Here is a 25,803-nt window from a genome sequence, read left to right as displayed (position 1 = left end):
TGTGTGTGTGTGTGTGTGTGTGTGTGTGTGTGTGTGTGTGTGTGTGTGTGTGTGTGTGTGAAGTTTGTTTACCTTTTTATTGCGGTATAGTTGATTTACAATATTGTGTTAGTTTCAGGTGTACAGCAAAGTGATTCAGTTATACACATGTATTTTCGGATTATTTTCCATTATAGGTTATTACAAGATATTGAATGTTGTTCTCTGTGTTATACAGTAAATCCTCTGTTACTTAGCTATTTCATGTATAGTAGTTTCTAACTGGTAATCCCATACTCCTAATTTATCCCTTCCACCCCCCTCCTTTCCCCTTTGGTAACCATAAGTTTGTTTTCTATGTCTCTGAGCCTGTTTCTGTTTTGTATATAGATTCGTTTGTATTATTTTTTAGACTCCACATATAAGTGATATCGTATAATACTTTATCTTACTTAGCATAATATTGTCTAGGTCCATCCATGTTGCTGCAAATGGCAGCATTTCATTTTTTATGGCTAACATTCCATTGTGCATACACACACACACACACACACACACACACCCCACCACCACCACCACCACCACCACCACCACCACCACCACCACCCCACACCACACCACATCTTAAACCAGTTATCTGTTGATGGGCATTTGGGTTGTTTCCATGTCTTGGCTATTGTAAATAGTGCTGCTTTGAACATTGGGGTGCATGTATCTTTTCAAATCAGTTTTCGTCTTTTCTGAATATATGCCAAAGAGTGGGATTGGTGGACCACATAGTAACTCTTTTTAGTTTTTTAAGAAACCGCCATATTGTTTGCAATAGTGGCTGCACCACCCTTCTCAACTTTCTTCAGTTTCTTTTCAAATAGTTCACTGAAGTTTTTGTTGTTTGTTTTTCTACTAATCAGGACACAAGGACTCATAGATCATCTTTGTGCTTTGTATGTGCTTTAAATGGCCAACACATCTGTGATGAACTGGAGGGCCATCCATTTGAAAGTAGTAACCAGACAGGAGTAATAGTTAACGTTCCAGTAGTGTTGGGTACTGGCCAGGCATGCTTCTAAACACCTTACATTTTTAAAATGATGGACTTTTCTGAGATATTAAGGTTAACAGCAAAACCTTAGAAAGTGTAAGACAGAATATCTTGCAATCCAGTATACTCTAGTTTTAAGGTGTTATCACAGTATCTTTGTAGGTGAACTCCCAACCATTAAAGTTAATTACTCATTTCTCCAAATGGATAGGCAGGCAGTCTATTGAAGTGTGTTAACTTAAGTCACATTGTAATCGTATCGAGCCACCAAATTCTAAAATAATTAATACTACTGCATCAAATGCCACTGACCCTTTCTGAGTGCTTACGACGTGCCAGGCATTGTGATAAGTGTTCTACACGACTTGTCATTTGTACTCACAACAACCCTGTGAGGTAAGTGCTAGTACATGAAATCCTAGATCTTAGGACTGTGGGTTAAGACGTGGTCATCTGACTCCACATTGCCTCAGTGAAGAATCAGGGGACAGGTGACCAGAGTGAGTTGTCTCCAGTCAGGAGGACAAACTGTGACAGAGTTGGGGCTGGAAGTCAGGTAACCTAACTTGAATTTCAGTGTTCTTTCTCTTACACTACATTGTCCTTAAGATTATTTTTCGGGTTCTCTCTTTACTTTTATGTATTTCTGGGACCATATGTAGGACAAAATGGAATTTTAAAGATGAAAAAAAATCAGTGTTTGTGTCAGCTACCAGGACCACCAGGACTAGTACACACGCCTCCCCCCATCCAGTTTCCTCACTGCCGCACCCAAGGTCCTTCCACCACGGGGCCCCTGCTCTCCTCTCCAGATGGACCCCATACTCTTCCATATGCATCTTCTGCTCTAGCCAAGCCCCGGAGAAACTTCGTGCAGTCTTGAACTTATGCCTTTGCTCTCACCCACTTTTCTTTCTGAAATGTCGTAGACATGGCTGGTAATCATTATTTAAGACCTAATTCTACTCCCGTGTCTTCTGAGAAATCTTCCTTGGCTATTGCCCCCTGTTATATTACATTCTCAGGAAGCCTGCCGCGTTCAAGTCTCTGCTACACATTTGTGCTGGCCAGCTACTAACTTGAATGGATCCTTTTTATTTTATGCTTGTGTGTCTTGGTCCCTGAACGAGTTGCTGTTTGAAGGCATCGGTTTTTTGTCTTACACACAGTCCCATAAACACACAGTAGGTACTTAATCGTCTTGTTCCTGAAGACAAAATATTTTTTGGCTTCTCTTATTTTTCTTTTATTCTCTCTAATAAGAAGCCTGATTTGATAGCTCATGAAGAGTCTTGGACAGGAGAAGGAAAAGATCACATGTGGTTGAAAGTAAATGTGGTTTTTATTTTTATCTTGAATGTGTCTCTCCTTGTCTTTCGCTCTGGCGGGGGCAGTGATGAGACAGGATTTCCAGTGTCTGGGTCATTCTTTTTTAATGTTGGAAGTTCTTTTTGTTCAGTAATTACATGGCCAGCTCACTGATTTGAGGGATATCAAATCATTCAGCTCACCCTGTGATCCTTTATTCTGTTGGAAGAACACTGAGTACTCGGTTGTATTTAACAAGGCAGTCCTCTCTAGAGGATGTTCTCATTGGGATTTTGGTGTTTTACTTAAATAATTTTGAACCCATCGATTCATGGCCATTACTTAGACAGCTGACACAGTCAGAATGGAAGAGTATGCACATTGTAATAAAACATCAGATTAAATTATTTGTTTTCTTAAACACAATATTTTAGATAACTCAAGTAATTAGATCCAGTGCTAGCTGGATCATAATTTGGCAAGTTGTATCTACAATAACAATAAAAACAATACACAGTGCTACTGATTAACAAGGCACTGGAGAAGAAAACTATTTGAGAACAATGGGAAAGTGGTGCTTTATGGAAATTGTTCCCTGTGTGTGTTTCTCACTCTGTTCATGCTTTGTTCCTCTGTTTTGTGCGGTAAACCATAGCTTAAGCCATATTTTCCAGAGAATTCCAGAAGCCGTGTCATTTTTTAAGTGCCAGCTAATAAAAGAAAGACAGGAGAGAAATTGAAAATTAGTATCAAAAAATGGGATGTCCAGCCTCCTATTCAAGGTAAACCCTGACCTTGACCCCATTCCCTCCTACTTCCTCAAAGACCTTGCTCTGTTGGTCATCTTAACTCAGTTATTTTCTGACTACTTCTCCCTTAAAAAAAATACTCCAACACTCCTGATGGCTCTTGGCAGTCTCTCCCCCCTCGTTTAGCATCTAGATTTCTTGAAAGTAATCGTCCAGGTTTACTCTCTCCATGGCTTCATTTTCCTCTTTTCTCCCCAGTGCCATAGTGATAAGGTTTTTTTGCCTCACTGCTCTTCTGAAATTGTTCTTCTTGAGGTCAACAAAAGATCCTCTTATCACATGCGGTGTTTATTTTTCAACTCTTATTGAGGCCCTTGTTTCTCATTGAGGTTCTGTCCCCTCTCAGCTTGCTTGAACATACTCTCACTGGTTCCCATCTCTTTGACCTTCTCTACACAGCACACTCACTGCTGTTCTCCAAGGCTCCATCCTCAGCTCACTGCTCCTCTCTCGCTGCTCCCTGGGGGCACGTCTCTTAAGACTGTACCATTCACTTTCCCCTCCGTGGCTGATGACTCCAAATTTTCCCTCCATTTCAGGCTCATTGATGGCTGAGCTCATCTACTTGATATTCCAGAAGAACTTAAGATTCCGGATTTTGCCCCCAACCACCACTTGCTCATTTTTTGGTTCCAACGTTAGCAACACTGCCCACTCACAACATTGGTAGAAACATAGAAGTTGCTCCTGATTCTTTCTCGTCTCCCATATCCAATCCATCAGCACACCTCTGGATTAAATTTCTAAGTAATTATTTCTTGAATCCATCCTCCGATGATGTTTATCCCTTGTCTTTTCTCGACCTTGGTAACGGCCTCTCCTCCGACCCGGTCCCTCCGACTTCAGTCTTATTCCCATAAGAGTCTACTACTTTCTTTCTAGAAAGTTCCATCTGTTGGTACCAAGCTAGACTGACCATGTGTACCAGTTGGAGAGCTATAATCCTTGGAGTGTAAACCTATTGAAGCCTTGGTTATTTTTTCTGCTTAGGGAGGGTTAAATCAGAGGAGCCCCTTGCTGACTTGTAAAACTCAACCCAGACCTAGTAGCTGTATACCCAGCAGGAACCTGACGTCTCGGAAACCAAATGATGGAGTTGAACTAATTGAATCTGCTTAGTTGGGTAACAAGGTGATGGGGCCAGAGACATTTCGCGGTTTGGGTTTTTTTGGTTGGGTGGGTTATTTTGTTTTTTGGGGGGGGCATATTTTTGGTGATATAGATGATTTTAAGGAGGGTTTAATAACCCAACACCAATTTAGTGCATAGCACTAAGTTGCACATTTAGTGCATCTAAATGTAAAAGAGGAAAGTTGACTTTTGGTTCCTGGACTCAAAAAATAGTCCAGATGGAGCCTGGAGCTGAGGACCCTGCTGCTGTTTAAGACCTGAAAGGCACATTCTTGGTCCAGGGGCTGAGTTTGGTTTTGCCTCTTGCCCTTATGGCTAACTCATAAAGCAGATGCTAAAGCTGGCTTTAGATCATCTCCCAAACAGATTTCCTTTTCTAAACAGCTTAGCTCGATAAGGAGAGCATCCTGAGTCCTAAAAGGGGCATTTAGTGGATGTGAGCCAACAGCACAAGGCCCCGTGGGGACACAGTGCAGGGAGGCACACACCTTCTCTGTGAGGCAACAAGCTACAGACCCAGCCAGGATTCGGGGATTTGAGCCTTGAGTCGCCGTATCCTGTGCTCTGTAACCTACACAGCAGACTTTTTGCTCAGCCAGTAGCCTGGCTTCCTTTACGGAAAGTATCGATATCCTAGGACCAGGTTTCTTGTGGCTTTGTAGTAATGAAGTTTGAAGGCCCTTTGTAGTCAGCAATAAAATGACTCCCTGTAAGGGCTTGTTTTAGTTAAGGAGGTGGCCTGTTGTTACCTTACTCCTGGGTGGAGAACTCAAGTCAGTCACAGAAATGTTTCTCTCAATCAAGCACACAGAAGGGCAAATATCTTAGGATCACATCACCGATGCCAAAGTCTGTCCCGTGCAAATTGGCGTCGTGTGTGGTGCACAGAGCCCGGGGGGAGACCCAGGGTTTATCATTGTCTTCAAAATAAAGTTTAATAAGTACATGTGAAATCGCCTTAATAGTTATTACGGCTTATAGTTTATAACAATTGTAATAGAATGTTGATATTTATTGAGCATATGCTGTGAGCCAGGCATTTAAACTTCACTGCCCTTGAGGTATAGATATTAAAGTTCCCATTATACAGTTAAAGACATGGAGACACAGAGAGGTTAGGTAACTTGTCTGAGACCACCCAGCTGGTAAATAACAAACCCAGAATGACTGACTTCTGGGTCTGGGCACTTTATCGGTACACACACTGCCTCTCTACTGAAGTGCCTGCCCACCGAGATTATCTGCCCGAGCCGTCTCTCTAAGCTGGGAGGGGAATGTATCTTAATTCCCACCACTATTCCTGCACCAAGATTGAACGCGTGCGTCTTCAACTGGCAGACAGTTTTTTAAACTTGGTACTCGATGCCGATGAGGGTGAAAGAGGGTGGATGTTTTTATATCATGTCAACAGGAGTGTTGGAACTTTCTGGACAGTGATTTTTCAGTCAAGAACCCCTCAGTCCTGTTTAGGAACATATGATAAGGAAATAACCAGGGTTCATGTAAAAGGTGTCTATTAAAGGATTATTTGTCTTAGCATAGAACTTTAGACCATACAAATATACAATAAAAAGCGAAAAGTTAAACATGGTTTAGCCCTCTGATAGAATAATGTAACCAAAGTCCTGTGTTCACAAAATGTTTAATTACAGAAGATAGAAGATCTTTAAATTAAAGCCAGGAATAAAATAGTATGAAGAGTTCAGTCCTAATTTTGTGTAATATATGTATATGCATTCTACAATAAAATGTAAACGGTATTTACAAGAAGTGGGATTATGAAACGTTTGTCATTTTTTTCACAGTTTACGTTTTTCCAAATTTGTATAATCAGATAGTGTTTTAGTATTTAGTATTGAGGAAAAAATAAGCATGACTTAAGGAACATTTTCTTGAGAAAAAAAATTAAGTCCAATGAATTTACTCTTTTAAAAGTAAAACTTCTCACAAATTTTTCATTCTGCAAAGCCTACAGATTTCCAGTAGCACTTTCTCCACATTAAAAAACAAAATAAAAACCAAACTAGGTCAAGTGGCATGATGGCTTGGTTTGTGAGAAGAGGCCAGTGATGATGTCTGGTTTCTTTTTACACCACCTGTGCCTAGAGTGAGGTAAACACAGAAGAAGGAAATCCTTGACGGGCAGCAGTACTCAGAGACGTAGGGTGAAAAGTAGGAATAGACTCTACAGAAGAGCCCTTGAATCTACTGCTGATTATAAGGGCCATGTGCTGTTCCCAAAATCCTCTTGAAATTCTCTGTTGACCCCTCATATTTTTGGGAAATGCTTCTCAAAAAAAGTGATTTTTTTTTTCCCATGGGAAGGACGCGTTCCAGCCAGACTTATCTGCAGTCCTCGTAACTCATGCATACTTTTCTGCATCGTCACCGCAACCAAGAACCAGGGAAGTCTATATTGTGTTGAAATCATGAAATAGATCCAAAATCACAGTTGTGATGCATATCAAAGTCAGAACTGGGGGATTTTTAGGCGCCTCATGCTCTTCAGAATTTGGCTCTTAATTTTCAACTTAGCAAACATTCTTGTTTGCTTAAAATAGTCAGCTCTTATGGAACAGTATTTAAATGTGAGTGTAACACATGGGATTAGAGGATGTTGGTAGGGAAGGTTAAATATTCCACTCTGGACTGTAAAATCTGCACTCTGGCTGAGGGACGAAGACAGATGGATTGAGTAACAGGAGAAGTGCAGCATTAGGAGAATATTGTTCCAGAAAAATAGCTCTCTGGTCCTTTTGTGACTGAAAATCAACAACAATCTACTAGTTTTCAAAAATCGTGATTTCAACGAAACACCCAGCTGTGTGCACTGCTATAATTGTGAGAAGCCTCGTGCCAACGTGGATTCATTTACATTTGTGTGGAATATGTCAAGATCGTAAGGCTTTGAATGAACATTTTTCAGAGAAGGAAGTGATGGGTAAATACGGTGCTCATTTTGGCAATCAGCCAAATTTAGCTCAACTCAAAATCATTATAGAAATTGCATCCATAGGGCAGCATCCACCAAATCACATCCGGAAACAGGAATTCAAATATTCTGAATCGTAGGGGTCAACCTTGTTTCCTTCTGTGGGTTTTGTCAGCTGCTCTGTGTGTGTGTGTGTGTGTGTGTGTGTGTGTTTAAAATTGTAACATGTTGCCCCTCCCTGTGTGGATATTTTGTCATTTATCTAAGAAGTTCTGGGAATTCCCTGATTCAGGGAATTAGGAATGCGAGCTTCCACTGCAGGGGGCACAGGTTCGATCCCTGGTCTGGGAGCTAAGGTCCCGCATGCCACGGCCAAAAAAAAAAAAAGTTCCTTGGAGAAAGTCTGAACATACTTTCTCACTGGAAAACTGACTTTGAATTGTTAAGTCAAGCAGGTAAACATAGCCTGTGCTGAATTCCACTTCAGCCAGAACTCCTCTTGTTGACGGACCAAAATTATATTTGACACCTTAATTTCGATAATGGCAAGAATCCTACGTAACGGGGGACATGTTTCCTTTGGAAGAGATGAGATCTTTCCAGTAGAAGCCATTTCTTCTGGGTATTTAGCAAAAGCCATTAATTTTATGTAAAAGTTGATCAGATTCAGGTGTTACTTTTAAACTGAAGTGTGGAGAATAAGCTGTTTTTCTAATTTAAAAAAAATTGTTATGATTTCAAAACCTTGAAAATACCCCAGAACTCGGACCAAGTCATTGAGTTTAAGCCAGTCTGAAAGATGAGGCCAAAGGTTATGAAAAGATCTATTAAATATAGCACAGAAGGTAGTAAAATTGGGTCTAAAAATAGCAAAACTTTGTGGCCATCAGACATTAAAGATTTTGAGGTAAAATGTTCATGCTGTGAATGAAGTGAAAGAAGCAGCCTACACAGTAGTATATCAGTATGATCTCAACTATTTTTAAAAAATCGAATGCATATAAGAGAGTGAACGGATAATTGCCAGAAGCTTAGTGTTCTGCGTTGTGGAATTACGGGTGATCATTTCAGCCAGCATGGTATGAGAAGGCTTATTTCTTCAGATTCTCACTTACTCTGGCTGTTATCATTTGAAAAAAAATGCCTTTCACGCTTGCAGTTCTGTATGTGTAAGATTTAACGGCATTCTCCCACACTGGGCTGTAAACTTTGAGGACAGGCTCAGCATCTTTTCTGCCAGCACCTCCCACGGTGCCTGTCACAGAGTAGACGTTCAGTAAATTACTTGGATGGATGGATTAAACATAACAGATAGACATGTGTGTACGTATCGCTTTGAATTTGCATTTTAATGAGCTTTATAACTGTGTTAGGTTATTGACTCCATAACACTGCGAGTAATTCCATCTCAGTCACAAATTCTGCCTGTTGCTAAGTGGTGATGATATAGCACTGTCATCACTGCTTTTTCTGAGATAAAACCAGATCTAGGTATAAAGTACTGGGTCTGTTTCCTTTTGTCCCCTCTCTCCCTGCCACACCATTCTAACAATCTTTAACCAGAAGAGAACTGATTTATTTGATTTGAAGCAAAGACTTTGGGAAGCCCCACATTTTCTAGCTCATCCGGAATCGCCAGCAGAGACGATCTTGCATCCAGAGGACTCATTCTCATATTTGGTACGATTAGCCTGCATCCACAACCTGGTGTCTCTGTTTTTTTCTCCTCCTCTTTTATTTCATTCTTCTTAGCGTGTTCCCTTGCAAGGAAGCCTGAGGACCTCAGAGCTGGCATTGACCTGAAGTGAGACTCTTGGTGGAAGGGCTGTAGAGCAGGACAGGGTCCGAGACCCAGGGGGAAGCCTCTCTTAAAGTGCGGGCAGGAAGAGCAGGCTGCCTGATCCGAGTCTGTGCGTCCACCACTGGCCTGCTCTGACGGCTCTTTTCTAGCAACGGAGGTGTACTTGGTAGTGGGTTTTAGTTTGGTCCCCCCAGAAGCTGACCCTGCAACCTGGATTTAAGCACGTGTAGTATTTCTGGGAGGTGATCCCGGGGAACACTTGGGAGGAAGTGAGACAGGGTAGGGAAGGTGGCTTATAGAGCGTGTGCTTGAAGCAAGTTACCACCGTGGGGGACTGGAGCTCATCCTGCTGGGAACTCTGGGAATAGTATAAAATTAGAGCGGGGGGCCAGGAGCTGCCAGCCATTGGTTGAGGGCTGCTCCCAGGGAGGTGTTAATTCCCTGGCACTTCCGCACCTTGGGTGGCCCTGCCAGCAGGCCTGTAGTCTCCAGGAGCCAGAGAAAGGCCCTCAGGGAAAGTGATACAGGTGCCGGCTGCCGCACATTGGCCTCGAAAACTTTGGGTGGGACCCCAATAGTATCTGCTTCAGCACATCTCCCTGTAAGTTAACGGCCACACCATCCACGTGCCACCGATACTCCGTTCTACGCTGTTTGAGGGGAAGTGACCCACTGATCTGCCACTAGGCAAGCTTAACATACGGGCCTTAAACTGTGAAGTATAAACTAAAGAGAGTGATGGGCAAACAGGGAAGACCCATAAGCAAACACATGACTGAGAATTGTTTATAGTTATCTTATGAATGGTTTGGTTTTTTGAATTATGGCCGTCTAACAGAATGTGCATAAGCGTTAACGGACACTCTGCCTACTACTGGGTGGAAACCAAAGAAGAGGATAAACACACGGGGGTAGAGGGACTCCCAGTGGGAATCGGGGCAGCAGCTCAGAGTTGAGCTTTGGTTTCCTAATCTGTGAATTTGCAGGGAGCGGGCCAGCTGGCCACGGTGCTCTCAGCGTGCCTCCCCACCGCTGCCCCAGCCCCTCGCTCCGAATCTTAATATGCTAATAATTCATGGATTTCTTGTCTTGCGCCTAGGCTGTGCGACATGTAGACATATTCACTCAAATACATAAGCCACGGAAAGGAAGGAACTTCAGAAGATTCCCACCGGAGAGATGGTGATGGTTCTGAAGAAAGAACATTTTTAAAGATCTCTCTGATGTTTTGAAATCTGATTTTCCAAGAAAGTAACTACCCATGTCAAGGAAGGGATAGGTATTGAAAACTCTAAGTTCTTGACACAGATGTGTGTGTGTACACACATATACACACACACAAATATAAACACGTTTGTGCGTGTATGTATAAACACATATATACACACATTTGTGTGTGTGTATATATATATATATACACACACACATTTGTGTGTGTGTATATATATATATATACACACACATTTGTGTTTGCGTGTGTGAGCGATTAGAACAGTGACTGGAACACAGTGAGCATTAAATGTGTTTGATGTTACTATATTATTGCATACTGACTCCCATCCGAGATCTGAGAAGCCCCCTAGAGGGGAAGCCTGAAGAATTGGTGTTTTTTGTTTTTTATTTTTAGAGCTACCACGAGTGTATCTTCAGAAAAATGTTAAACCACCCCTGGGGTCACAGCACTCTTTCGATCCTACTGTTTTATGCCCAAACCCACAGAACGTCATCTCCTCCTTTCTCAGATGCTGATCACAGGTCAGGCAGTAGCGGTGCGAGTTTCCTCCACCCCAACTTCCCAGAGAAGTGCCCTGCTGGGTTCAGAACCACGGACAGTGTCGTGGGACGTGGCATTCCCCCGCCACCAACAGTCATGGACGTGCTGAGCTGTGACGCATCCATTTTAATCTTTGAAACTCCCTCATCCCTTTGACCATATGTGTTGTGTGGTCAGGAAAGTGTTTATCTTTTCCAAACTCTGTGGCTATGGCTCTAACCCACTGCCAGCTCAATTGCTCGTGGCTTAGTAGAAAAACCAAGTGCCCAGAGAGCCCATTTCTTTGTTTGCTTGCTGTTAGGAGCATCTAGTTTTAAGGGCAAATTACAAAGGACTCTAGGAAGAAAAAACACAACTTATCAGATGGTCTCACCTAATCAGTGCACACACACTCAATCTTAAAATGAGGCTTCCACGTGACGGGGGCTCCGGGGTCCAATGATACTTAATGGATCAAAAATAAGATAATGGTGTGCATTATAGGGGAACCAGTAAGCTTTGGCTTAAGGCGTATGTAGGTCGTATGTAGTGCCTCCATGGCACTAGATTCTTTACATATGAATAAATGACTTTTTTTTTTTGTACCTGAAGCAAAGCCAAAATAGCTATCATTGTGAACACACATTAAAAACGGGTGAAAATTCCTCCTACCCCAAGAAAGGGAACCTTGCCCCCAAGGTAGCCAAATTGAATATTCCAAGAATGCCACATGCCCAGGATTCCCTACCATTAGTCAACAACAGTGTAAAAGAACAACTTGTTTGAGGGAACTGATGTTTGCAGTGATACAGTTCAGCTGGATGACCTGCTCTCTCAGCATCCTCTGCTCAAAAGGGCTTTAGCGGTCTCATCTACTCCCCTTCTTGCAAAAATGAGGAACTAGAAGCATAGCTGTTACATGACTAGTGTAGTTCAAGAACCCCATCTCCAATGATCTGTCCCACCTGCCATGGGAAAAATGTGCACCCTTGATTTAGACACTTCTGATTGTGTAAAGTATGGATAAAAATACAAAAAAGGCAAAAAAGTGGTATTCAAGTGATTTGGCTGGCAGTAGGAAACTTAATCAGTATTTGGTTTATTTCAGGGTGACCTGAATATGAGATATTGATAGGAAAGATGGTCACACGGTGCTAAGGAAAGCCCAAGTGAAATAGTTGAGTTTGCACAAAGACTCTGTCCTGGCACATAGTGACGTGGACAGCCATCGTGGACCCTCCAGTACATTCGCAGCGTTTGCTGTGATGTTCTGGCAGCCGCTTTGCAGGTTATCATACACCTTTACCACGTTACACTATAACCCTGCGCGCAGGGACTGAGGGACTGAGGACTGGACTCCAAAGCATCAGGAGTCTCAGGAACCAGGTCACAATGTGGAGGCCAATTAAATAGAAATTTGGTTAGCAAGCCAGGAAGGTCTGTGGTAATGAGCCAAATCATCTCCTAAAAAGAGAAACAGACCCTGAAGATGAGTCATAACAAGAGGGTAAACAAAGATAAACCCTGGTGACCCTCCCCCCACCAACTTTCCTTTTTAGCACAGATCATTTTACCCCCTATCAGTGGAATGTTAATGACTTACAGCCATCCACGAGGTACCGTTACAGCAACAAACATTGACCTCCTCCGCTATCGGCTACTTGACATGCTTGCTGGCCCTTCTCATTTTCACTGGCTCTTTCTTATCCCTCAGCTTTAATGAAGAGTTGGAGATATTTGCATTCCTAGCCTGAGAGAGAAAGGAGAGGTCTTTCTGAAGAGGAAAATCGTTGTCCTTTGTCCCTTTCCTTGGCAACCTGGCTTCTTTGAATAAGGGCAGTTGTGCTCTGCAAAGTTAATTAGAAGATAAAAACACAAATGTGTCTTGAGCACCAAGATAAGGCAAGCGCCATACCTAAGCGTGACTTGGCGTTACTCCCCCAACCTCCCCTCAGAACCTATAAAGTAGATCCTCCTATTGTGCCCATTTTGCAGGTGAGAAAACTGAGGCCCAGAGAGATTAGCTTGTCCAAGACACAGCAGACAGGATTTGCATTGGGGCAGCCTGATACCTCAGCCTCTCTTTTCTGCTGCCTCCCTCCAAAGATGATTTTACAAGGACTAGAGGAAAGCAACGTAGAGCCAACACAATTTTTAAGGTGGTGGTGGTTTTCCCAAAGCATCATTTTTCTTACTATTAATTGTCATCAAAGATGAATTAATTTTCAAAGATCACCTTGGCCTTCTAACCTGAAATTGTGTCCAAGATAGGCTTGCAGGAGGGTCTGTGTTGACAATCCAAATGAACTGCTCAGAGATGGAATCAGAACACCATGAGTTGCTGCTCTCAGAAACCCAGAGCAGAGTAGCCCAGAGAAGATCTAAGGAGAATCTTAATCGCCTGATTTTGGAAATGAGACCATTTATGGGCAAATTGCAGCTCAAGGCCCTTCTTGGGAGAAGCAACCCCTCTTGTTTGCAGAGAAAGTATTTAATACCACCCCTGGCATGTAGTAGGCGCTTAATAAGTAGTTACTATTTTAATTACTAAACTCTATTATAGTGATTCTTGAACAGTTGGTCTTTAAATAAAACATAGCTGTTATTTGCGTAACTACAACACCGGCTCGAAAACTTGAGAACCTAATTCGTGGCTCGTCATGGCCAGTAGGTGGGTTGTGGCCACTGTACATTTTCTACTGGGGGCTTCATTCTAGTTCTGCTTTTTCTTGCCCTCTCACTTTTTACCCTTGTTCATGTATCACTTTACACTACTTTATATCATCTTTGGAGAAAGCTACAATGTGCACAAATTTTAAAGGTAAAATAAATATCAGAACTTCCTGCTTCTCAACTTTGCAAACATAAAAGTAAAACCATATGGATGATAACCCGGTCCCTGGTTATTATAATTCCTGGCGTCCTCCATGGTGCAATTGAGCTCGAATCAGGGGGGTCAGAAATTGGAATTAGAGATTTATCGACGACCACTGAAAAATCTAAGGAACTATGGCCAAAACAGCTTAAAGTGTACCTCCTAAAACGGGTGACTTTTCCCTCGCGTTTTTTGATGATTGAAACCAAACGGCGTTCTGTGTCATGGCAATAGTGCTCGGGGTAAGGATTAAGTGTGTGTGCTTTAAAGTCAGCAGATGTCACTTAAATTAGGGCTGCAGCCTTTTTATTTTATTTTATTTTTGAGAAAAAGAAGAAAACATGCCTGAATTCCCCAAGGGAAGTCTGTATTCCACAGCAAACAAAGCTCCAGCCAGAAGCTACTCCTACACGCACAAGGCTTCAACCTCAGGGTCTGAGCCAGCTGCAAATGTTACCCGTATTTTTCCAAGTCAGACGAGCCCGTGAGGTTGCTGGTCTTGGCTGCACCGAGGGCTGAGCCTTGGGAAAACAAAGTGCCAGATCAAAGCAGCGAAGACCTTGCTCTCCACTCCACTCACTGGGAGGGCCGTGTGTTGATGGAGGAGCCAAGTAAGAGGAGCTCCCAAGAGTCCAGACAAGGTAATCAGCACTTATTAAGTGCCACTGTGTACTGCGCTGCCTAGCAGCTGTCTGCTAGAGGCTGTAAAAGATGCAGGAGTGGTCCCCTCCCTTGAAGAGCTTACTGATCTTCCGAATTTGGGAGAGGTGAGCCGTATGGTGTGTGTGGAAGTTCTTGGAAAAGGATAACAAAGCCATGGCCCCCTACCAGGTGGTGGTCCCACTGCTGTTCTTGTTATGATTACGGGGGTCCCCAAACTCCAAGCTGCTGCTGCTGTCCGATGGACGTCAGCAGGGCCATTCAAGCCCCTTGTCCCCCAGCTGCCAGCCCCTGGTGGCCCAGGCACAGCGTACAGCCTGCCCCAAAGCAGAAAGGGGTCTGCCCTCCACCTGTTTCCTAGGAAACAGTGTGGACCACAGAAGGAACAGTCAGACTTGGGTCTGAATTTCTGCTCTAACTCTGTTTCCTTACCTCTAATTCAGGGCTCAGTTGGAGATGAGGCTCTGTCACCTAAATGTCGCCTGGCCCCTCCCCCCTCAAAAGGTAGCATTTGCCAACTTGCAGGGCAACCAGGGAAATCTTCTGTGCCTCCTCCAGATTCATAGGCTTTCTTTGGTCACCGGAAGCTCCCGGGAGCTCCACGCTTATCCACCCGGAAGCCCACCCCTCCCATGTCCTTGATGGAGCTTAGAGCTGCCCGCCTGTCCTACCACTCCCACACCTGGCAGGTGTCAGGAAGTCTTGGCTGACATCTTGGCACCTGGCAGTCTCAGAGAATTCGCCAAGAAAAAAAGACTACAGCTGAGATTCAGCCTTTCCTGGAAAGCCAGACAGGAAAGGCATTTCCTTCCTTCTGGACTGAACTGCTTCCTCTCAGGCTCCCCCTGGGACCTGCACCCACGCTGCTTTTCAGTTCTCTTAAACTGAGAAACCTTGCTCCTTGCTTCAAGAAAACGACGCATTCTCTGAAGAAGGAACTCCCCCCTTTTTTTTTTTTTTTAAACCCCTGAATCTTCTGTTACAAAGGGACTTGGGAGAGCCCTGTTGTCTGCCCTGCCCGGTCTGGGTGGAGGATGGGACCCAGGGAGGAGGCCAGGAAGAAGTGAGAACCGGTCTTTCACACACACACACACATCCATCCCTCCCCCGCCCCGCGTGAAGGCCGGGGACCTGCTCTTCTCCCTACCAGGGGCCTGCGCCCTAACACATCCCTCAGTGATACTGATTTTCCCCCTTAGTGGCAACCCAGCCTAATCTCAGCCAGCAGACGGCGTGCTGTTCCTACCAGCCGGACTCTGGGAAGGTCCACGGGAAAGGGGGTCTCCACTGCGGGCTGCGGAGCCCCGCGCTCTCTTCTGCTGCCGCCTGGGGCCGCCACGATCAGGCGAAGATGCCCAGCTCTGCACACCTGCTCGGCCTGGTTTACAGGGGATCGTGAGGTGCCCGGCCCGTTCTCAGTATCTCCTGATGGCTGCGTTTGGGGATAGAGTTCCCAGCTTCTCCAACAATAGCCCTTCTGATTGCCAGAAGCCAAAAATCTACCTCAGAGGAAAATGAGCGTTAATTGTCAGGCTACAGAGGGACCACCAAACCCAAGGACAGAAAATGAAGTATGCCCGAGCCTCGTGTGATCAAGAGCTGGAAAGTCAAAGGCCAAAGTTACTTTTCTCTGTCTCCTTAAGCACCTATTTGCTCTTGTTACAACTACTCTGAGTTTTCTCATTCTGCCTCTTCATTTGACCATCTTCCTGCGGTTAGTCAACACATAGCACCCTCCCCGACCCTGCAAAAAAGGCTACCCCAGCTTTAGGGCTGATTGATGTTTGGCTCTGCTCTGTTCCCCACAGAGGACTGATGACATCGATCTCTGTCAATTAAAACTGCAGCGCAAATTTGATTGGCTTAGCCCAGCTTATGGGTGGGCCCCTTCAAGACTGGTGTTCACCGATGGTGGGAGGGAGGGGTTCTGAACGATGATGCCCTGGGGACCCTCATTCAGGGGCTGTGAGATGGTCAAGGTCTCTATAGTAGAATGCGATAACATGTGACTTTTGGTTGATGATTAAATGTCATCACCTCTAAGATAGCTATTTTGTGTGTGTGTGTGTGTGTGTGTGTGTGTGTGTTTAACATCTCCAAAATTGGGATGTGTTTTTCATTCACTATATCCAGGCAGCAGTTAGGATATTTTTGTCAGTGCCTACAGGTGCACAAACAGCAAAGATGCCAGCCTCAAAATGTGCGTCAAGGGTTTTAGCTGCTTGGGAAAAAGTCCTGGAGACACAGTAAAGCGTTATTCAACTTAAACAGTTGACTTTTAACTCCATGGACATATATACACTACCAACAGTTGACTTTTAACTCCATGGACATATATACACTACCAAATGTAAAATAGCTAGCTAGTGGGAAGCAGCTGCATAGCACAGGGAGATCAGCTGGGTGCTTTGTGACCACCTAGAGGGGTGGGATAGGGAGGGTGGGAGGGAGGGAGATGCAAGAGGGAAGAGATATGGGGACATATGTATATGTATAACTGATTCACTTTGTTATAAAGCAGAAACTGACACACTATTGTAAAGCAATTACACTCTAATAAAGATGTTAAAAAGAAAATGTGGTAGGGCAGTGGTGAATCCAATGTCTTTGGCATCATTCCCAGAGCAAAAGTCAAAAATAGGCTCTAGGTACTCAGGGCCAGCTTTGGGGCTAGTACTACTGATTTTAACTTTTATGGATTCTTCTTTAACATGCTGCATCACCAATGCTCCCAGTGGCTCAGTGTCATTAGATTGGAGGTTGGAAGCCTCCATCTAAAATGCTTCTGTAATGGACAATGTGTTGTGGTAAAGCACAGAAATTGACTCTCAGAAGAGCGATTCCCAAGCGTCAGACTCCGTATGAGAAGACATTTTAAGAACATTTTAACCAATCTCTTGTTTTCCATGACGTCTATCCACACATGTCACTATATGACAGTCTCTGTCTATTTAGGATTAAAAGAGGTATTTTTGTAAGTGGAAAAGAATTTCAGTGATAAAGCATGTCAGTTTGACAAATTATTTGTTACATAAAATAATGGTGCTTCTTACAATTAACAGTGTCTCAGATTCAGTGAAATATAGTATCGTCATCAACAGTAGAGGCTGCAGGATTCGAAACAGCAGAAGCTTAGGGGTAGGGATCTGGTTTGCGGGGGAGGAATGATGGGGGCTTGTCTTGAAGCTGAATTTGCATAGTAAGCATGTCTGTATATAAAATGTATGTGACCTGTCCATAGATACAGCAGCATTCCTGCAGAATTGTTTTACTCACACTTGACATAGATGGCTGAAATTCTGGCATTCTTATGTCTGAGGAAGAGGAAGAATACCAGGCGTGATGGGGCGTGGTTATGAAATGAAGAAGGTGGCAGAAATAGGCCCATGTAGCTGCAGTGCAGGGGGCCAGGGGGGACCCTCATTCAGAGAGGAATCCAGGGGCTTGATCACCTTGACCGGCTGTAGCGGGGAGCTTGGATGCTGTTCTGTGTGCAGTGGGGTGTCACTGGGGGAGTCTGAGCAGGGCAACGATTGGCTTTTTTTTTTTTTTTTAAAGATCATCCTATTTACTAGGAAAACATGTTACAAAAGTAGTAAGGGAAAAAAGGCTGAGAGATCAGAGGTTGATGAGGGTTTGGAACTAAAGACAAGGGAGGGTTGGAGGAGAGATGGAGAAATATAATTAAATCCTAATAAATATATCACCGTATTCCCTTCCTCAGAACTCACAACAAAATATGGCAAATGGTCCCAGCATTCCCTATCACTCCCACAGTAGGGAAAATTGATGGTCATGCAGAGGAATTGATGGTCTTGCTCTGCAACACAAGAACCACTGCTCCCTAAGAACCTCTGTCTTCCATGCTCAGATAAGAGGATGTTTCCAGACTGGGCTTCCGGTGTTGGAAGCCTTTGGACTCGTGGTAACCATAGCGACCATGGCCCACAGTGCACAACTTGAACTCCCAGCATCCCTGTGGCCTGGTGTCCAGGTTCATGGATTTTTCTGTTGACTTCCAATTCTGCTGGCAGCGAAAGCTGAACAGTCACTCTCTTACCCAGCCTTCCCCTTAAAAATCGCCATTGCATCACCGTTTGTCTGTTTTTTTATGATGACTCATACTTGCTTTATGAGATAGGTATTTTTTTGATATTTCCAAATATTACCTCAAAGAGTTTGCCCAGGGGCTGATTGATTTCTCTTTATCAGTTGTCAAAAGTTACACGTTTGAGGGATGACATATGGAGGAAGCTTGTCATCAGGTGGGAGATTTGAAGCCTCCGACTAAAACGCTTTTGTAACGGGTCATAATTTTACTTCCTCAGAATTGTCGTTATCCTAAAGATAAGGTAATAATTAATTCCAAAGCCATGCTTAACTAGAAAACATACTGTGCTGTAAGATATTAAGTACATAATTTTTAAAATATTAGTCATGAACTTTACAGTAAGAAAACAAAAGAGAAGTTGCTTTAGAAGCTGCCTTAACTACACTAAACTAAAGGCAAACCGTGACCAATTTCACGTAATAAAGAAAATGTCTATGTTCATGTCAGCTACCGCAAACAGGAATGGAATGCAATTTGCAACTTAACAAATCGTTCCATCACTTTGAAAGCATGTTGGGTCACTTAAACAATTATTCCGTTCCTCACCCAGCTCATTAATAATGACATTCAATAAATCAGCCCTATCTAAAATACTTTCAGAGCAAATAAACCATCTGGATTTCAGGAAGGTCATTAGAAAGCACACATGAAATAATTGTTTCCTAACCCCCTCCTGTATGAGTCTGGCTTGTTTCCATGAGGCACTGAAGTTCACCTTTGGGGTGGCATGCTCTGCAAACTTAAGAAATGTGCTAGATTCCAAGTGTGTCCAAAAATCTCATGGTTTTAGTGTGTGCCCATGAGGGGTTCTGGTTAAGGACCAAATTCTTTGTTGTTTTTCCTTTTCTTTCCCCTTGTATTAATTACATTCAAAAGGAAAATGTTGGCATTTTCTTAGTATTTATAATGCATCAGTGAATGTACAACAGTAAGAAAACTTGAATTGCCAGAATTTTCCTTTAGGTATTAAATAATAGCCAGTACTTTATAGAAAGTATCATGAAAAGTTTTGATCAAACTAGATCACTATCCATTACAGCTACCGCAATATAGGCATATAATTTTTTATCCATGTTTGCATCTTCACATGGATGACCTTTCAGTTAGCCTGATTTTGACTGTTAAGCTGCCAAGAGGTAGTTATCCACGTTGATATATTTGTTGGAAATAATATGACAGCCACTACCCACTGTGGCCAGTTTCTCAGAGCCTGTTTATTGAGGATACAGGACAATTTGGGATCCACAGAAGCACTGATTTCCGGGTTTGGTTCTTTGGAATAACCATGGCCTAGAAGCTTATTTCTGCTGGTTCCCAGATCCAGCATGGCTGAGCAGAAATGTTGGCGTTAAGAAGACAAGGGGAATGGAAATGGGGACCTTATGATGTAATCCGGCAACCAGATGTCCGTATCTGGCTGCATGAGATTAGTAACTAATTTCACGTGTTGGCCTTGAGTGTAAGTTATGTGACTTTGCTGTTCATTGTTTATATTATTAAGAACCTGACTTTATGCCTGCAGTGTGCTGTTTTACACAGATTAGCAATTCTTGCCTTTATAATAACACTGAGGCAAGTTTCAGATTGCCATTTCACAAATGAGAAGACTGAAGCTCAGAGAGGAGGTCAGTAACTTGCAAGGTCATACCGATAGCCTAGGGATGGGCTGAAATTCTAACTCTGGTCTGACCCCAAAGCCCAAACTCTTAATCTGTGCTCTAATATCTTCCTTAGCCCAGAGAAACATGAACTGCCATAACACATAGCTTGTAGGTTGATCTGGAAAACAAGGATGTAGGGAAAGACGTAAAGCGTTCTGATTAGCTACATATTTACTACTGATCACAAAGGAAATGCTGGCTGTGTGTACTGTTGTAAGATTTTTGAGAAATGCTTTCAGTTCTGTTGGATTCGTGGCAGACGCCGGTCTACAAAGTATAGGTAACTGGTCTCATCGGGTGATAAAGGGACAGACGTGAGCACAGCGCGAGGGTAGGACAGGAGAGGCAGTAGCCTGGCCATACCGAGGCTCTTCTTGACCGATGATGGGAAGTGAGGTTGGCAAAGTAGAATGGAGTTGGAATGTGAAGATTGTCAGAAGCCAGGGAGAGGGTTATGGATCTGACAGGGGAGGACATGATGCAGAAAGGGTCACTGGAGGATTTAAACGTAGGTTTGGTATGCGAAGGACGGTACTATTGCCTTGGCCCTGATGAAATTGGAAGGCCTGGGAACCCGGAGTTGGGAAAGCCAGCTCAGAGCTTGTTTGCCGCTATCCGGATGTAGATAGATGTGGCTCAGATGCAAAGCAGTGGGAGTTGTTGAAATGGAGAAAAAGGGGTGAGTGGAAGCCCAAGGTCCTTAGGAAAACTGACAGGACCTTGGTGTCTGGGGAAAGGGAATGAACGGGAGGGTTTTAAGGTGAGGTGGTTTAGAGAAATGAGATGAGGGATTTCACAGACCGTGTCAGTTTTGGAAAGAGGATGATATGGCTGATTTTTTTCAAAGGTGTTGACTTTGAACGGCTCGTGAGAGATCTGGTGAAGTTTTCCCAGGGTCATTGGAAACGGACTTGAGCTGGAGTGAGAGATTGGGCGGTTGCGGGGCGTCATCAGTTATGGCGAAGGCCATGATGAAGGCTGTGTGTGGAGCCGGAAGAAAATAACAAAGGGGCCAAAACAGAGCTTGAGCTAGAGAAACCTTGGCTCAAGAGTGTTGAAGGAGAAGAGGACCCGGTACGGGAGAGAGACCGACATCTTCTTTTCTGGGGACAGTAATAGTCACTTTACAGGAAGGAAAGATTTAACTCGACACTTTTCAGCTTTGTCATCCCAGAAATGACCCCTGGGAGATTTCCTCTCGTGCTGGTAGCTTTCATCCACCCCTCCAAATATGCTTTCCCCTCTCCCACCTCCTGCTCTCTGCCTATGTCAGCAGGGCTACCACATCCTCTGGCTTCCTGTTGGGTGTAACCAGCGGGGAGCCCCAGGTGGAGATTGGAGGGAGGAAGGAACGATTGAGTCGGGACATATATTCCTCTGGCTCTCTTCTTGCAGGGTTGCCTCTGATTGGCTCTATCCCTTGATGGAAGGTCACTGCTCCACTTAAACTGACCTCAACGAATTTTCTCGCACTGGGCTCAGTTACTCTCCCTCCTTTCATCCTTTCAGGGAATGGGGTGGTGTATTAGTTTCCTGCAGCTGCCATAACGAAATTAGCACAAGCTAGGTGGCATAAAACAACAAATTTATTCTCTTACAGTTCAGAAGGCCAGAAGTCTGAAATCGAGGTGTTGTCAGGGTTGGTTCCTCGTGAAGGTTCTGAAGGAGACTATCCCATGCTTTTCTCGTAGCTTCTGGTAGCTGCTAACGATCCTTGGTATTCCTTGGCTTGTAAACACATCACTCCAATGGCTGCCTCCGTCTTAAACGGTCACCTTCTCTGCGTCTCTATGTGAACTTTTCTGCTTTTCTGTCTCTTACAAGGACGCTGCCATTGGATTAAGGTCCTGACCTAATCTAGTATGATTTCATCTCCATCCTTTGCACATTTCCAAATAAGATCGTGGGCTAGGTGGACACAGATGTATGGGGGTGGGGAAGAGAGACGGTATTTAATCCACTACAGGTGGCAACCGCTCCTCTGTGGTCAGCCCCAAGTTCCTTACTTGCCCTGGGGTTCCCTTGCACCCTGCTCACATATTTGTACTTTAGTCCCTTTGTAAACAGCCCCTTCCTGGATTATCCTAATTTTAACGTGACTTCTGTTTCCAGTTGGGACTCTGAGTGATAAACATCTCCTTGGCAAATTTCTTCCCTCTTGTAAAAACCTGTATCAGAACTAACTCCTCTTAGCTCCCCTTTTGGGCTCAGCTGTCAGGCAAATTAGCCCTAAACATAGTACTCAACCGTCGAAGCTCTCTTGAGCCTAAATGCTCTACATCTGTCTTTTCTCTTGAATGACTGTTATTTTGTTCTCATTCTAACATGTCTTTATAAATTATTTTAAAAGATAAGAAGTTGTGTAATTTAGTAAGAAAAATGCTGGTTCTCCAAGACTCTGTCTCTTGCCAAATTACTTACAGTTTGAAGCTCATCATCGGAGGAATCAAATTTGAGCATCTATGTTTCACATTTTGGGGGGAAGTATATTTGGCTAATCTAAAGCATTATGTCTTGGATGCACACTGGTTGATCGTGCCTGAAAGGAATATTTTAAGTAGTTTTACTTGTGTGTGTAATTCTGAGTTTGTGTGGAATTGTGAGAACCCACCTTTATCATGATGAACATTTCACAGTATAGTTAACAAAACCTACAGCATCAGTTACCCTTACCCTGCTGGGCTATCTCTTGGTTGCATGTTTAGTTTGAAGATGTCATCATGTGGTGGTCCTTTGGAAAATGTAGAGGATCATAACATCCAAATCATTATTTTCAACTCTTAACAGTTTGAATGTGGCCCAAAGTTCTATTCTTTTGTATTTCACCTTCCACACCTCTAGGGATCTTTCAACTAGGGTTAAGATATCTGGCATGATAAAAAGAAACGAAATTGAGTTATTTGTAGTGAGGTGGATGGACCTAGAGTCTGTCATACAGAGTGAAGTAAGTCAGAAAGAGAAAAACAAATACCGTATGCTAACACATATATATGGAATCTAAAAAAAAAAAAAAGTTCTGAATGGTCATGAAGAACAGAGAGTGGCATGGACACATATACACTACCAAATGTAAAATAGCTAGCTAGTGGGAAGCAGCCGCATAGCACAGGGAGATCAGCTCGGTGCTTTGTGACCACCTAGGGGGGGGGATAGGGAGGGTAGGAGGGAGACGCAAGAGGGAGGAGATATGGGGATATATGTATACGTATAGCAGATTCACTTTGTCATAGAGCAGAAACTAACACACCATTGTAAAGCAATTATTCCAATAAAGATGTTAAAAAAAAAAAGCTATCTGGCATGTTTTCATAGACTTTTAGAGCTGGAAGGAAGCGTAGAGGCCATGTAACCCAACTAGTCTAACTCCCTCATTTTGCAGTGAGTAAACCAAGGGCCAGAGAGGTGAATCCATCACCTAGAGCCCCATGATGTATTCGTGGTACAGCAGGGGTGACGTCCCCATGACAGTGTCCTTTCCACTGTGATTTGCTACACATGACCTTGAACAGGGTCCGAGGGGCACAGAGAGCAAGTGTTATGGAAGTTCGGCGGGGGCGGGGGAAGTCATGTCCTGCTTGGCTCAGAGCCAGGGCCGCAACAAAGAGGAGGGAGGAAATGGAGATAAATCTTGAAGCCTGGCAGACGTTAGCTAAGTTCCCGCTCACACTGGGGGAAGGCAGGAAGACAGTGCCGATTCCGTTGGGATGACCAAAAAGTTTGGTTAATGAGTACATTCAGTAAAGTTCTTGGTGAAAATGAAAAATGTGTCTTATTTTTACTTAAGGCCGAACAAATTTTTTAGCCAACCCACAATCGGCAGTTACCATTTGAGTGTATTTGCCATGGAGCCTACCTAGCCCTGAAACACAAGACGTAAAATGCAACTGTCTTAATACATCTAAGGTACACCCAATATAATATGCTGGTCAGTTTAATCCAGGCACCGGCTCTTTATTTAAACAAGGAATTAAACCAGAATCTTCAATCAAGAGAACTGCATTTAGGCTAGGAAAGGAAAAGGTAGACATTCTAGGATCAGATACTCCTGCTAATAACTAACTATTAGTGAAGAAAATACTCTTGAGTGGAAGAAAGCTAGACTAAAATGTCAAGGAAACATGTTTTAAGCTAGAATTTAATTTTTAAATGAATTTCTTGTGGTTATTCCAGAGGTAAGTAAAATCTGTAAAACTCAAGGAATTGTTAAGAATGATTGTACTGAGACCCCATGCATATATGGTCAGTTGTCAAAAATTCAATGATCTTTGCTAATTTATTTTCCCCAGCTTTGAGGTTCTGTTCATTCAATCAGTGAGTCAGCTAGGTAACGTACATTGGCACTCGCCCTCTGCCAGATCCGGGGGAAATCACAAGCATGAACAAGACAAGCTTCTTGCTTTCTAGGAGCTCAGTCTGGGTGGAGAGACAAACATGTAAATAAGTGAGATCGGAAGGAGGAGACAGGATGTTTTACACAAGGGATCTTCTGAGATGGACATTTGAGGAGACTGGGTCACAGTGGGGGATGATAGCGACGGAAGAGGTGGAGTGGGACTACCTGTGCTTTGCAAAGGACTGGACTTGAGACGATATCCCATAGGGTGATAGGTATATTTTTAAATATTTGCACTTGACGGGATGAGGGAAAGAGTGGAGGCAGGAAGATGAATTTAAAAGGCTATAAAAGTGGTGAGGGTGAGAGAGTTTAAGGTCTGAACTAAGGTCGTCAGGATCAGGGATAGAGCAGAGAGGTGAATTCCAGAAATATTTTCAAGTGTCTGTCCTGGGACTCGGGAGGTTGTTATAACAGCATGATTAGGAATCCCGGCTTTTGAGTCGGGCAGATCTGGGTGCAGATTCCAGCCCTGTCACTTAGGGGTCACGTGGCCTGGCAAATTGCTTCATCTCTCTGGACCTTTGCCCGGTAAGGATAGTGCCTCTCCACGGTACATTAGTACAGAGCATTCAGCACATAATATGTACTCAAACAGTAGCTGTTGTTACTGTTGGTGCTGCTGCTCTTAATACCCAGGTGCCCTGACTTCCAGCTGGTTTCTTGTGAACAGAGCGCTCTTTTGCTACAGCTGACGCTGATGGCAAGTGAAGGGGTACTTGATTTCCATAGGAGTCATTCCCGTTGCTCACTCGGCCATCAGCTGTACCCATGGCACAGCAGTCTGGGTCATAGGTGCATCACAGGCCGGTCCTTACGGGGAGTGGGCACAGACCCGTCCCCAGGAAGAGCACTTGTCTTGCTGACAGCGAAACAGAAGGCTGTCCTCACTGATGAGACACGGCCTTTTCTCCGCTTACATGTGTAGATCGCTGTTGGTTCTGTGTTCCTTTTGGACGGGATTTATTATTCATTGGTGACATAGAATGTTATGCATCCTTTGATGGGGAAGAGAGCGCAAAACTGGAAGGGATTCTGCGGTCCGCCTCCTTGCCAGTGAGTTTATGACTGTTTGATTTAAGCAACTTAGCAACAGGATCACCACCAGCCACAAAGCCCGGCATCCTTGCAGCTCGGCTCTGGCACGCCTTTCATTTCTGAAATGGAATTTATGGCCTCCTAAATAGTGTGCCGGGTTTTTTTCCTTTTCTTTCTTTCTCCCGCGCCCCCCACCCCCTGCAAGGAAACTGGATCCATAAAACCAAGTCATGTAAGCTTGAGAATTCCACGGGCTCAGAGCTGGGCTCAAGTTCATCAGGCGAGTGTTTACAACTGCCCTCTGGCTCAC

General features: G+C 43.8%; 1 protein-coding gene across 5 annotated transcripts in view; it reads left to right on the top strand.

Annotated features, from left to right (window-relative positions):
• CCBE1 (collagen and calcium binding EGF domains 1) overlaps positions 1–25,803 on the top strand; it is a 261,105-nt gene that overhangs the window by 166,270 nt on the left and 69,032 nt on the right. The window lies entirely within an intron of this gene.

The sequence above is a fragment of the Physeter macrocephalus genome, chromosome 19 (genome assembly GCF_002837175.3).
Source record: "Physeter macrocephalus isolate SW-GA chromosome 19, ASM283717v5, whole genome shotgun sequence".
NCBI lineage: Eukaryota > Metazoa > Chordata > Mammalia > Artiodactyla > Physeteridae > Physeter > Physeter macrocephalus.
Note: the sequence above shows the minus strand (reverse complement) of the source record. Positions and strands in the feature narration are given on the sequence as shown.